This window comes from Oenanthe melanoleuca, chromosome 6 (genome assembly GCF_029582105.1).
Source record: "Oenanthe melanoleuca isolate GR-GAL-2019-014 chromosome 6, OMel1.0, whole genome shotgun sequence".
Lineage (NCBI taxonomy): Eukaryota > Metazoa > Chordata > Aves > Passeriformes > Muscicapidae > Oenanthe > Oenanthe melanoleuca.
This window is the reverse complement of record NC_079340.1, coordinates 30,577,891-30,592,995: the sequence shown is the minus strand read 5'-3', so window position 1 is coordinate 30,592,995 and position 15,105 is coordinate 30,577,891. Positions and strand designations below refer to the sequence as shown.

The window sequence follows — 15,105 nt, the reverse complement described above, 5'->3', positions numbered from 1 at the left end:
ACAAGCACTTGCAGTAATTACATAACCTGGGGAATGAATGAAACTCTCCCAAATCCCCAGGGAGTTGTTTAATTGGGGTGGGGTCTCATACATCAATTGTGCAAAATGCAGATTTTGCTCATCCAGTTCTTCAACAGATTAGCCAATATATCTCATAATGTTGTCTCATTTATTTTAAATTCACTCCAGTGCATAACATACTGACAGTATTTCTGCACCAGCTCAGCCACACTGACTATTAAGGACAGCAACTGCTAATAGAGGTCAAAGTTCTAATATTCAGTTGATAGATAACAATACTTTATTTACAGTTTTTTTAAAATTAAAATGCACAGGAATCAAAGTAGAAAATTACAAGAGCACAGCAGAAGTGCCAGCTGTCAAAAATCTCCACTAACACATCATATCATATTGTCTACCCACTCTTTTCTTTCCCTAGAGCATGAAGTTTTGTAATTTTCACACAATTCTCACATTACCATCTGCTTAATAATGAAGATAAATGTCATAAATAGGAAACAAAGACATTACAGATTCTCCAAAAATGAAACAAACAATGATAATATTAAAGTGTGAATTACATTGCAGAGTGCTAAGATAATGTTTGAGATTACAGTGTTACTATAATCCTTTTTACATACATTATTTCCAAATCATTTAATGCACGAGCATTACTTTGCAAACTAATCATGTGTATAGACTTTCAAATAAACATTACAAACAGGCTAAAAATCCATCCATTAAATAAACATAGGTTAACCAAAAGATAATATTCATCATCTTTCTATAGTATCTTTCACAATTTACATGTCATTATTGAAATTATTTGAACACTACATATCTCAGAAGCAGCTCACTGGTACCAAATTGGTCTGTTCAGCCTGCAGAGACTTTTGAGCTGAAAAACTTCTGCCCTGAAAGCAAACAAGAGGATGTTTAAGGTTTTTAACTTACATTCCAAGGTCTACCTGGCACCTTTGGCTCCACTGATGCTTTTAGAGCGTGGCTTCAAACCATTCCTTCCATCTTCACCTCAGCAGTTTTCACCTGATTTTCCTCCTACTTCTCCTCAGACTCATGAAATGCAGGTTTCTCTCCGGGACCCACCTTCATAACCTGCTCAACAACCAACCTGCCTCCACCCCAGGCGAGAGAGAACGAGTTCCACCTCCCCAGCCCAGCCTCCCCCTGCTCCTGCCAGGCTGCCAAGGCTCTCTGCCTGCCATAAATCCAGTGCTAATGTTTTCCACAAAAACAACCCCAGAGAACATATTTTGGGTCAAGCATATTTCACTTCTACCGTTTCTTGGCTTGTGGTGTAAGCAGTGCTTCTTGCAAAATTGGTGCAGTGAAACTGTGTCAATAACACACTGGAGTTATGCATGTGCTGTTTTCAAGGGAAAATTAGTGTTGGGGGGAATATCTGTTCTGCATTTTGTGTCCAGGTTTGTTTATGTGTTGAAGCTCATCTTTCATTTTCTCCTATTACCCTTGAACTTTGTCAGAAATACCTGGTAGCAAATGTTGATGTGCCTGCTCAGGTTATGGTGAAATCATTTCCCATTTAATCATCCTGAAGGGTGGAGACGTGACAAAAACCCTTTGAAATGTGATGTTGCAAGAAGTTCTGGTTTATGGGCGAGCTAATTGTTATTATTAACTCTGATTGTCCATTCCAGCAATGCTTCCACAAAGGGGTGCTCAGAAACACAGCAGGCAACCAAAGACAGAATTTATCATTAGTGGCAACTCCAAGGGATTAATGAGTTTCTGCAAACACCAGTGGTGCTTTCTGGGGCCACAAACCAAAGGAATGGTCCACTGTGGCTTTATTGCACCTTGAAGAGTGAGGCAGCATTGCTGGATCCAGCATGGAAAAGTCATATCTGCCATGGCTAAAAGGCAGGATTCCATAGACCAGCAATATGATGTCTGCTGACTTTTGTTTCATAAAATCTTGGTCTATAAACTCCAGGCTTGGAAACATAAAGCCTGTGATGAGCTGGAATGCACACTTTCAAGATCAAGGGATACATTAATAGCCCTGCCTTTTAAAATTTTTCTTTTTTATTATGAAATTGTGATCCAGCATTTTCTGGTCTCTCCAGCCCAGTTCAGAATCCAGTCCATGTGAAGTTCATCAGTTCAAAATTTTAGTGTGTTCCTCCTTAAAACCAAATTTGGGGCATTGCACAACTGATTGTCTTATAGACAACAAATTATGCAAGGTTTTTTTTAGGCTCTCTGCCATGAATTTAAGAGCTTGGGATCCTGTGGGAGCTCAGGAAAACACAAGCTTGGTAATGCATCCTTACTTCTGCTAGCTGCACTATTTCCTCATCAAAACAAACTGAACTCACATTTGGGGCTATTCCATTTCTAAGCTAAGGCCAGAAAATGCCACAAAGTGAAAGTGAAGAAGCTGCCTTGCAAAACAATTGTCTGACAGAAACTTTGGGGAAAATGACCTTCAGTGATCAGTGGATGATGATTTCTGATTGTGTATTTTTATTGTGCATGCACAGCAGAATCCCTCTGTTTGGCTCAGCTGTGTAAGGTGTGCAAAGCCACACAGGCAGCTCCTGCACTGGTGCCAGAACTGTGAGCCCTGTGAGAGGAGGGCAGTGACACCAACACAGCCACCCTGTGCTCTCATCTCCGAGCCTACAATGATCCTGACTGACAGCATATTGCACCTTTGGGTCCATTTTCTGAGCCACTCTTGTGTCTAAATTAGAATTCACTAATTCACTTCTATCCCTGCCTCTCCCAAGCATCCCTGCTCCACTTCAAGCTGTTCCCACCTCTGCAGAGGCTGATCTGCTCTGTTCCTGCATGAAGTGTAAACCATCAGCTCTGAGAGAATTCCACATGCTCTCATGTCTCTAGTTATTCTCTTTGATTTCATGATGGAACTGGTGAGGGAAGAAGTACTCACATCAGGCTGCTTTACTGCTGCTTGCTGGAATTTCTCTTGTGGCTCCTCATCCACTTCATGCTCATCCAGAGAGGGATTGCCTTTTCCTGATCAAAACAGGATTTAACCCAGAAGGACTGGTAGACTCCAACTAGGGGAAAATACAGCTCAGACTTAAAGGTAAGCTATGTAGTGAGTTAATAAGTTAGGTATTTCAGTAAGATCCAAATAATTTGTCATGAGTGATCAAATTTAATCCCAGTATATACAGTATTGGGTAAAGTTACCAACCACACACATATGTTAGTTTCTTGTGTATTGAAGACATGCTACCTTAGGTACTTGTAGAAGACAATTTATTTTGAGGTCATTTTACTTCATGGCACAAATACTGACAATTTAAGACAAAATCTTTTATGCTCCTTACTTTCACATGATTGATACTACACATATAGCATTGCAAAGCTCTGCTGAAGCACTGAGCATACTATTACACTCAGCTATTCCCATAGGAAAGAGAAGAAAGGGGAGGTGTTCAGAATTTTACTTTTCTTTGATCTTGATGTAATGGTGCAAAACCATTCCAAATTTCTGCATATTCCAACAATATCAAGAACGACTGACCTATGACAGTCCTTTGGCTTTTGCTTTCTCACGAATTCTGGAAGAACAAATGCCAAGATCTGGGGGGCAAACCATAACTCATCATGAGAATTAATAAACAAGTAATGACTTTCAAGTGCACCACTTGATGGGAAGGATGTTGCTTGGTAACATCAGCAGCTGGATCTGCTGTAAAACCGTGATGTCGCTTGGCAACGGAAAGCTGAGCTGGATTTCTGTGAGTTGTGAAATAGTATTTTGGTGCCCTTCCCCCAAGAGAAGCAGAAACTGCCTGTGGAGATCACATCACTGGGCCCGTGTAGGACTGAGATTCAGAGGACAGCAGAGGATGCAGCCCAGCCTTGGTGATGAGCCCCACTTCATGTACAAGTGTGAAAGAAAAGAAAGGGGATGCTCAGTACCCTCACTATGACATGAAAGCAAGTTTTAAAAAACAGGTTATGAAAGTTTAAAGTTATTCTTCCCATTTCTGGCTAATTTTCAATCAGGATGACAACCTGGAAAAATCCAATTGATGACATACTTCCATTGCTTCTAATCAGCCCCACATGGCAGTTCAGGGCACTCCTGCATCCTTCAGATGTTTAAGGCATGTTTCATGGCACAGAAGTGCAGAAGGCACATATTGCTTTGGAGAATAATGGATTTGCCCAGAGTAAAAAAGCTCACCAAGTGGCAAAACTAGGATGTCAGCACTGGCTTCCTCAGCATGCTCCAGGTATCAGACTCTGCTGGGATTTAAGTTAATGTTGAAACCTCCATCAGGAGGTGCCCTTCCTATGAAAACATGGAAGTGCTGTATAATTTTGGTTTACTTGCTTTCTAGTAATATTTTCTCAGCTGAAAGAAGAAAGTCTATCATTTCAGCTCTTAACAGAATTTTCCTAAAACTATGTAGTTTCAAGCAATAATAAATAGAGGTGATTATGGGAATCTTAAGTTTGATTCTGTTGTATTCTACTTATCCCTTAACTGCCTCTCTCTGATAATTTTGTGTTTTATCTGCTAGTCCCATGAGGATGTCATGGCCATCTCAGGATGCCTAAAATGGTGCTCAATGCCTGCATCTGTGGATCTCAAGAATCTTTCCCTTGTGCATTGAGCATTAAATGTTTTCAGGTCACGTACTTTCCCTTCTGCTGCACTGGTTGCAGATGTCAAAGTACTGCAGTGGGCTTAGTTCTTAAAAGTGATGCCAAAAGCTTTTCATAAAATATATATGATCCAAATAAGAATTTCCAAGTATTGGAACATTTCTCTTTCCAAACCACATTTATACCAGCAGTTTTTCACCAGATTCCATATGCAGCACTTCAGCCAGTGGGGAGGCTGTGGATTCAGACAAAACCCAGAGCTCTGTGCACTGATTCTCTCTCCGTGTCCATGTGCACATTCCAGCTGTGGAGAGCTGGACACAGATTCCTGTTTAAGTTCTGAACACCACCACCAGGTAATAGGGCTCAGGAGCTCTAGGGGAGGCTGACCTACATAGCTCACCTGGTCAATCTGTGCCTATCATTGTGCAGGACTGCAAATTATTTCCTTATTATTACTGCCGGCCTTTTATAAACAGCTAATTATGATTTATGAACAATATCTCCCCAACACTTGTGTTATGAGACATATATGACTGTAGAAGTCATGCCCATAGCCAACTTGACAAAGTTTACAGGCGTTTTCACACTCTAAATGCAAAAAGTGAGGAATTTCTGTTCCTAAATCTCACAGCTGAGGCAGCAAGAACATGCCCTCTGACTTGGGGCAATATTCTGGAAGCAGCAGTGGGAGGGCTGATGTGAGGGGAGGATTTTTAGAAGCTGTTGTCTGCTCCTCAAGCTGGTCTCCCTGTTCTGGTGACCAGTCTCAGCACTGGGAAAGGTGGGACCTGGCTCAGAGAGACAAAAAATCCACTTTGTGTGAGGCACAGGAGGAAACAAGGTGGGGATCTGTTGGCTTAACACAGAGGCACATGTAGGGCCTGGGAAGAATGCACCACAGGATGAATTATTTCTTGCCTCTTTTCAGGTCCTTCCTCCTTCAAATTCTTTTTCTTGCTTTCCCCTTTTTCTCCAAGAGACTCAGTGGAAACACAAGGGAGAGCAGAGCTGCCACAGGGATGGATTTCTGAGAGCAAAGGGAGGGCAGGGAAGAGGCAGAATAAATCTGGGAAGGGAGAAGGGGTTCCTGCTCGTTCTGCTTTGGCTGTGGCTCTGAACCAGCTGCCAGCAGCAGTCTGTCCCTCTCTGTGGATGGCAGCAGGATTTAATCTCCCTCTTTCCTGGCCTGAGGTGTGTGTTGACATGCCAGGCTTGGCAGGTTGCAGCTGCTTTCTGGGCTTTGTGCTCACACACCCTCTGTGCCCACACAAACATCCAGGAGAGGAGGACTCGTTCTCAGGCTCCTGGAAAGCCTCCAGCACTCAGAGACTCTCCTTGGGCTCAGGGGAGGATGTTTACTGGTTTTCTTTCTGCTGACACAACACAGGTACATAGCAGCTACCACACAGTCACACATATACACACATGCATATATTACATATTTATAAAGGCAGATATCTTATGCAGATTATATCCTTCATCCTCACTTAGAGGCCATTTAGCCTGAGGCTGTTTTTAATAATTTCATGATAGCTGTTAGATCACTGAGTGAGAATAAATTAGATAAAAACTCAGCTATTGAATATTTCACAGTTGTCAATACTTGTACTCCAGAAATGCTGTGTTTTATCAGTAGTGAGAGCAGGCTGTGAAAATAAATCTCTCAGGAGAGCTGCACATCAAGACAACTTGTTAATAGCCAGACAGGGGTTAGATTTCATATTCTAGTCCAAGCAACTGTATTAGGTTTTTGCAGGACTAACTCTGGGAACTGAGTCACTGACCTCTGAAATTGTAGTCAAGATAGAGCTCATAAGTTGTTTACAAAGATTCCCAAGTTTGGATGAAAAAATATTTACTTTGAAACTAAATTTGTTGAGTTTCTTCAGACTTCTGCACCTTGAAAATAGTTAAATCAAGTAAATACAACACTTAGATGTACAATAAGCATTTAGTTGGGTTACTTGTCAAGTTCCTCACCAATTCACAAAGCAGGAGAATGCTGCTGACATTTTACAAAAGCAGAAATTGAGGCACAGGGGAGTTGAGTGATCAGGCCTTTAATATGTTGTGTAATCCTGGGCTTTGCAGGAAAGTACAGCTGGTGTTCAGCCCTCAGAATAATGATACAGAATGAAGATGATTACTGGTTTGATTTGGCATTACTGTTCTAAAAGAAGAGATTATATTTTACATGGGATATTCCCTGGATTATGGACTTTTCTAAGGATGATCTAACTCTGCACAAAAAGACTCCATCACATTTCAGGGCTAATCAGGACCAAAATGCTTCCTCAGGCTTATTTGTACAGTCAGTCAAGAACAGTTTTATGGAGAGTAACATCATCTTCAAAGATATCATAAATAAAAAAACCCCAAGCAACCCTACAGTAAGGCTAAAATAATTTTATGTGCTTTTTTCCAAAGGATAATAATTGCATGCTAATAAGAATGCTTCCTTACAGACATTACCATAGTTTCATACCTGTTACCATGTTAAAACTAACGTAATGAATTAATGTTTAAGCTTAATGTAAATTATAAACCTATTTTCCCCTGATTCCTTTGATTTAGCTAATCAGAATTGCAAAACAAGATTGAGAGAAGTCAATTACAGCCAGTCTTCTGTGTGTTTATCATGACCTGGTGACAACAAATGGTGCCTGAACTGCATTATCCCCCTCTAGACTGGGTTTGATGTTTGCCTCTGTGGCAGTGGCTTTTTTAGGAGATGATCTAATGCTGTGCTGGTGGGAAGTGGTCCTGGTGATCCCTGGTGGTTGGTGGAGATAAAGTTACCTAAGCTGCTCACTGTTGTTACAGATGGCACAACTCTTCATCCTTCTGACAGACCTAAACCTAATCAGCTTCACCTAATGACAGATTTAAACTCTTATAACTTATTGCCTTCTCCAGCTGGGTCTCCACTATTTATATTCATGTTCTCATTTTCCACTAATATGAACAATATCCAGTTTCAGACGTTCACTTTTCATTTACAGGTGTATTTTTTCATTGGCATTTCATCATCATTAAGGAATATGCTGGCTGCAGGCTTTACAGTACCTTAATCTCAGTTTTGGTTTGGGGAGGGTTCCCTGGAGACCAGACCCACAAAATAGTTGTTATACATAATTATGCACTGGCACTTTGAAGCAGGGATTGTAACATTGAATATATAAAATTTCTACTTTAAACATGAAACCATGACAGCATGCAGGCAACTAAGTACCAGTCACTAGTACCAAAATGTGTATATTAAATATTTCAAGTCAGTGGAATGAGCACAAAATAATGCCTAAAATTGCTTGTCCCGTTTAAAGTTCATGGGAATAAAGATTTAGGTTTCTTCTTGTATCCAAATGTGAGTCTTTTCCTCTTGTTTGAGCAAACTCTTAAAGATTACTTGATGAACTCCTCTGTAGAAAGGAGTAATATTCTTCTCTGAAAAGTGTGATAGCCCATGGATTGACTCAAACCTCTTTAACCTTCATATGTAAAAACAGAACCTGCCACAAAATGATATCATGAGACTGTACAGTAGAAAGGGTTTAATAGTACCATGGCTGAAATATTTGTTTTGGGCTGGTGAGTCTTCATGCAGGAACTAAATATTGCACGTAGGACAATTAAGAAATATTAAGGCTCGTTTATTAGAATGTAAGAATATTAACATAGTCAGTGCTCCTGATACATTTCCCCCCTTGGTGTGAGCACTGTGTGATTAAAGAGTCTACCAAAGAAATTGAAAAAAACCCCCCACTTTATGTAGACCATGAATTTAAACCTCCTGCCCCTTGTATCATGCAGAGATTTTTCATATGGGTTCAATAAAACTGTGTGATGTTCCAAAAGTGTGGCTAAAATCAGGTCTTTCTCATCAAGAAAGTGGTTAAGTGTAATTTTCAGTTTACAGTTGCAAGTGGCATGGAAACTGTGAGTAACAGGCAATGTAAAAAAGTAGGCATGCAGCTTATCACCACAGATACTTATAATTCCTGGATTTTCAGTAGTATCAATATGCTGTAGAAATAAAACAGACACAGAAAAAAGGCAACAGATCACACTGCTGTTAGAACTGACAGCTTTGCATAATGGAGCACACACATCCCCCTGAACTGGAGAATTCATGCTCAAAGCACACACTAAAATCCAGGCAGATAAGGTCAAAACCTGCAGATTTATGAAGCTGTGCTGTAAAAACTGGGATTTTGATACTCATGAACAGCTTCTTTGTTCTTTCCCACCCCTGCCACTTCCCTTACTGCAGCAATTGTGCTTCTGGCTTCAACCAGGAGCTGCTCACGATGTCAGTTTGTCAACATCAAAAATCGTTTGTGCTTCAGAAGATTTAGAAGGATCCTCTCTGCCCTTTTGGAGGGTTTGTGAAAATCTGACAGTGAACCTTGAGTGCACAGAAATCGTGCTGTTTGGCTGTCTCTTCACAGAATCACAGAAAACAGAGCTGAGGAAGAAATCCTTCCCTATTTTAGTATCTCCCCAAAAGAGGTATTTTTTTTACATATCTGCTGGGGGAAACACGTTTTGGGAATGAGACAAAATGCTCTGAAATAATATTTACCAAATAATTCCTTTATCTCACTTGGTCAATTCCTCACATCTATTCTGCAGAAACATCTATAGTGTTGGTTCACTGATAAAGTTTTCTGGTTTATTTCATTGTTTCTAGGGAGATTATCTCATTATTCTGCTGTCTTACTCACAATTCTACTGGTCCATTTCCCTTCTAAAATATTTCTGTAGAAAATATGGCAGTTCCTTATATCAAAACAAAAATATTAGCACTATATTAATCACATTATATTTTGGTAGCAAGAAAAAACTGTTTTCACCCAGTCAGGTTGCCATGAACCAGCAAATCTTTTCTGATTACTTATAATCAGAAAAGCAGATTGCATCTAGGTAATAAAATAAATCATTCTTACCTTTTATTTATGCATGGACCCATTAAAGTCCTACAAAACTCCCTGCAGCACACTGCTGTTTACACATGAAGAAAATAAATATAAATATCTGAATCCATTTGCAAGGACTCAGAGCTGGCTGAAGCTTGGGTTTGACCAAGAATAAAGAGTGCTGGTTTGATCTTATGCTTGCTGGGAAACCAGGGAAGTAAATGAGTCTGTCAAGTCCTAACTAGCATTTAATGACAAATTTAATTTGGCAAGAATATATAGTTCAGTATTTTGTCAAGCTTGCTGAGGCTTGTATATTCTGTATATGGATCTTGACCAACTGCTGTATTTTCATAGGATCCTGCATTAAAGAGCTTCTAAAGAAAACATACACAACTTAAATCAGACTTTATTTCACAATGTCATTTTTAGAACACAGTACTTAAAAGGGATTATGTCTAGAAAAATAAAAACTATAATCTCTGATGGCTCAACTCTTATCCTGGCTGTCAGCAGAGCAACTCTTCAAACTATTAGTTTCTGCAATTAAATGTGGAATCAATTAACTGCACTTAAGCCATTCATTTAGCATTAAGCCTAGATCATAGAAGTAGGGTAAAATGTTTCTCCTCTCAGACCTGTGGACTTTACTGATAAAACCCCAACTATAATGTAACTCAGATCAGCTTAGATTGGATTTTCCCCAGCCTGGGTTGCTTCCCACAGATAGTTAAAATGCTTGATGAAAACACTAACTAGGCAATTCCTGCATGTGCAAAGTGATCTCCTCAGGCCAGGACACCCAAGCCTGTCATTGTCACAGGACTCTGCCTCAGAGATGGAAAAATGACTGGGTGTGATGCAGATGGAGATGCAGATGTCAGGTTATTTAGAACTAAGCCAATGAGGATTAGATCATCCACCCATAGGCCCCTCTGACTTTTCTGGTCAACTACCGGCACGTTTTCCTGTCCAAAATCCTTATAAAATAAGATTTATAGATTCTGTGTATTAGCATTTGAATCTGTAATGAAAACATTTTGACATGAAGGGTAGGGTTTTGTTTTTTTTAACTCCTGCATGTATACTGTAGGTTTCTAATCCATCTGTAAAGGAAAAAAAGTCTATTCCTAGGTAGTTAAGAGGTTGATCCTGAATAGCTGAATCACAAAGACAAAATTCAAGCTATGGATACTGTGTTTTTAATTCAATTTAATTTTTTATTTTGTGGAAATATCTGCTTTAAAATACAGATAAAAGCATGCCTGCCATTGTCGTCCTGTGTCTGTCAATAAGATCATTAGTTTTGCCTGAAGATAAACCCATTTTATTAAACTTACAGTTTCCAAATTATTATGATAACATGAACCCTGTTAAATAATAAAATCCAGAAATAACTGAAGTATGGATTTACGTGTTGACAATAGATTCAATACTACGTCATCAATGTTAAAAACAGTAACCATCAAATTTTTGCTAATCTTAGTTTGATTTAATTGGTTCTCCTGGTGTGTAAGACGGGAAGTGACTTCAACTACCCGAAGATCTGTAAGTTTTGGGTCACCAGAGGCAATATTATATCTTCAACTGCTCAGTGTTGTGTTTTGCAGACTGAAATAAACTTTGCTATGCATGAAAGACAAAACATTGTAGACAGCTCTCACTTAAGAACATCATCAAACATCTGCATAATCTGTCTAGTGAGCAGCCAGCTCATTTCATCCCTGAAATTCTGCATGAGAAACACACATTCTTGTTGTTACATGGCAACTTCAAAACAAAAAGCAACACTTTCTGACACAAACTCTTAGAACTATTTCTGAAAAAAGAAAAAAAAAAAAAAAAAAAGAACAAGTGGAAGAGAGCCACATTTAACAACTCCAGCATTTGCAAATAGTTATGACAGTCTGTAATGTTGTAACTTGTTTTTAAAACAGCTATTTTAGGACATGCACATTTAATGATTAGTCTCTTGGTCTTAGAGAGATACTGACTAAACAAGACATCATCCTGTAGACACACTATATAGGGTATGGGATTGTAAAACAAGTTATACAAGAGATCATGAAACTACAGAACCTCAAAGGAGACACTCTTTTTTTCTGGTACAGAGGAAAAAAAATCTTTTATTTGTCAGACACTCCCTATGCCTTTTTGTAATGTCTAAAGCATAATTAGTAAACTGTTTTGAGTCTAGACAATTTTAAATTTAAAGAACTAATAAAAAAATTACTTACCCAATTTTCCTCTAGACCAAAAATGAAAATGCACCACTCTGTCCCTGAGTTTTATAACCTTCTGCACTCCTTCCCTCCTAGCTGGTGTGTGGATCCCCTTTCTCCCTGGATCACATGAAAGTGTTCTATTAATGTGAATTGGCTGATGTTTGAGAACACTATGCTGGAGAGCTATGAAGTGTAAGGAATCTGACCCAGGGACCTGTGGGGCTATGACACATCAGTTCTGCAGAGGAATTCTCAGTTGCTGGATGGGAATGACACAGGACAGGTCCTGCACACTGGGTGCAGCACATTGGCACTGTCATTGGATTTGTTGGGATATGGATTCTCTAAGGCAGGGAGACAAGTTCCATGTTATACCAATGTAACTGGAATTTTACCCTCTGGCTTTTTACTCCAGGACTGTAACAACTCCCAAGTATCAGGCTGTCCCTTTCACCTGACCTCCCAAGCAAAGGTTGGGAAAATGGATCCATTTCACACGTGACAAATGTAAATAACAACAGCACTGCTGAAAGTGACAGCTGCCTTAAGAAAACCACTGCAAGAGCGCTGCTCTGCATATTTCCTAAGGAATGCCTTGCTGGGGCTCAGGATAAACATTCAAAGCCTAGGAATGCTGGCAGATTACCTGGCAGGATGGAGAGAAGGAAAGAGAAGTCTTCTGCCTCTGTTGCATTCTTCATCCCTTTGCCTGTGCTCAGTTTTCTCTTGCCCACATGGGCAGGAAAGAGGGAATGCAGCTTTGCCTCTTCCCACATGGGATGAGCTGGAGCTTGCAGCCACTGGTTTGGATGGAGTGGTTGGAGCTGGAGTGTCACATGTGTGAGCTTTTCAGGGAAGCAAGCCATGCCACTTCAGCAGAGAGCTGTCTCACCCACAAACCCCCAAAGCACACGGCACTGCAATGGGAAACCTACACCAATCACAGAAATGTCTTTTAAGCAGAGCATGTTTTCACTTACATGGCACTTTTGGAAAATCTTCCCTTGGAATACACTGTTCCAGAAAGGAGAAAACCATTGCTTTCCTAATAAGTTGTGAGTTACAGGCCTTTAAACACATAAATATAAATAATATAAATATAAATATAAATATAAATATAAATATAAATATAAATATAAATATAAATATAAATATAAATATAAATATATCCACATCAGCACAAGATATGAAGAAATGATTGCTGGGGTAGGATTAAGCCTATAACAGAAGTGCTTAGGCTTGAGTCAGTCGTTTGCATTATATTGGCAAAGTCTAAGAGGTGATAATTTCTAAAGACTGCTATAAGAAATAATTTCTGAATTTTCTGGGAACACAAAAGTGATTAGCACATTAAAATTCTTATGTCCAAAAATTGCCATCCAGTTATGCAAAATATGTGCACAAATCTTTAGAACATTAATCAACTTTCTGCTTTTGCAAAAATCTGACATTGTTTCCCATTTGCTTTTAATTTGTTTATTCCTCCATTCAAGACATGCTGGATGGACCACCAAGGCTGCAGCTGTTCTGGCTATTCTCCACTCTGAGGCACCATTGATATATGAACATATATTCCTTACTCCTTCTTGCAAAGATTTTATTTTTTTTTTTTTTTCCACACTGCTCTTTGATTGTAGGGAAAAAGTGGAAGGTTTTCAGCATTTTGGCCTCCAGCAACATGACTTCCACATGTTGTTGTAGCAACCTGGTGTCAGTCTTTCACTCAGTGAAACCTTCCAAGTCCTTGGAAAAAAAGTGTTTCTGGTGCCAGAGAGGGTTTGATTCTACCAGGATTTTTTCCTTGACATCCCACCAAACTGGGCCCTGGTTTTTTTCATTGTTCTATTAATAATTGTTCTTTCATATTCCTCTGAAAATACCATCTTAGACAGGCACAATGTTTATAGTGATATGATGGACTGTAACCTAATCCACACTGCTGAGGGAATATCTGGTGCCAGATTTTCACCTCCCACAGGATTATTTGTAAATACAAAAATAAAAGCTGCTTGCAAGAACCAAGTATACTAATTCACACTTCTGCATTACTAAAACAATTTTTTTAATTAGCTGCACTCATTAAAAGAGCTTCCTCTCATCTGTGTTTGCTTGCAGAGCTGGCAGCTGAATGTCAAATATCTCAGATGTTTTATTTCTGATGTTTTCAATTAGTCCAGGCCCCATTTCAGATACCAGGATTAACTTTATATCAGCAACAGCCATCAATGGGCAACAGATCCTGTGTTGCCATGTTTTTAGACAACTAATTTCTTGCTTTATCTCTTCATCCTGAACAGGAGCATTTAGTTTGGTGTAATCAAGGGAAAAGCAAAGAGGTTTATGCTTCAAAATCATAAGCAACGCTCCTGGGCAGTGACTAAAATGTCTCATTTAAAGACAAATCTTTTTCCATTAATGCCTGGGAACATCTGCTACCAAATCAGGGACATTCACATCAGGAGGCCAATTTCCAGAACTGGACAAGTGATTAGATTTGATAGGAAATGAAACAGTGGTAGAGCCACATTTTAGGGGCTCTAGATAAGAGCACTGTCGTGCTGTGCAATTCCCAAGCTGAGATGCACTGTGAATCCCTCTTGTAATTCACTGCTCAGCACCATAAAGAAACACATTATTGCTCGTTATTTGGTGACACTGGAAACTGACTTTTGCTTGCTGAAATACAGTACCTGTATGATCATGGTATATACAAATTGTACAATGTTAGGAGTTAGAAACCAGTTGGAGATCTGCTGCTCAATGCCAGAAACTCTACATTCATTTCTGACCTGAGAGGAGCAAAAGAGGGAATGGCGATCTCTGCACATGGTGAAACTCTCCTAGTAGATCTGAAATGTTTATTTTAGGATTCCTTTATGTGAGTCTTCTCACTTCAATGAGAACAGGATTTTATGTGTATGCATAGATGAGAACTGAATGAACATCAGACAAAAAATAGTCTTGGTGTGTAAAGACAACTGGAAAATCTTGTAGTTACCATTGTCACTGTTGACAGTAACAATTGGCACAGATACACAATAATAGCTTAGAAAGCAGAGATCTGATCATCTGGACAAGCAGAACTCTCGAAAAAAATTTCTTGCACTACTGTGGAACGCTGAGTTCCTAGAAGCATAGTGGGATGACAGTAAAAAATTGTAACTCACATTTGCTGAGCCTGTATTTGCATCCTGAATATTTTTTACCATGTGTTTGTGTGCTGCAGTGTACAATGGCCCCAGTCTTGTTTGGATCCTCTCTCGAGCCTTTCTGTGTCACCATCTGAAAGCAAATTATTCATATTGAATTTGCAATGCAAATTTGAC

General features: G+C 39.4%; 1 protein-coding gene across 2 annotated transcripts in view; it reads right to left on the bottom strand.

The window, feature by feature from the left end:
* The window catches only part of TACC2 (transforming acidic coiled-coil containing protein 2), a 124,392-nt gene extending 112,497 nt beyond the window's left edge, over positions 1–11,895 (bottom strand). The window contains exons 1-2 of one of the 2 annotated variants that reach the window (XM_056494411.1): positions 11,792–11,895; positions 2,939–3,068 (exon numbers count right to left, since the gene is read on the bottom strand). The gene's annotated coding sequence lies outside the window, so the exon portion shown is untranslated. Of the gene's footprint in view, positions 1–954; positions 1,002–2,938; positions 3,069–11,791 lie in introns of those variants that run through there. The other variant, XM_056494412.1, reaches the window with a different exon arrangement.
* Between the last annotated feature and the right edge of the window lie 3,210 nt (positions 11,896–15,105).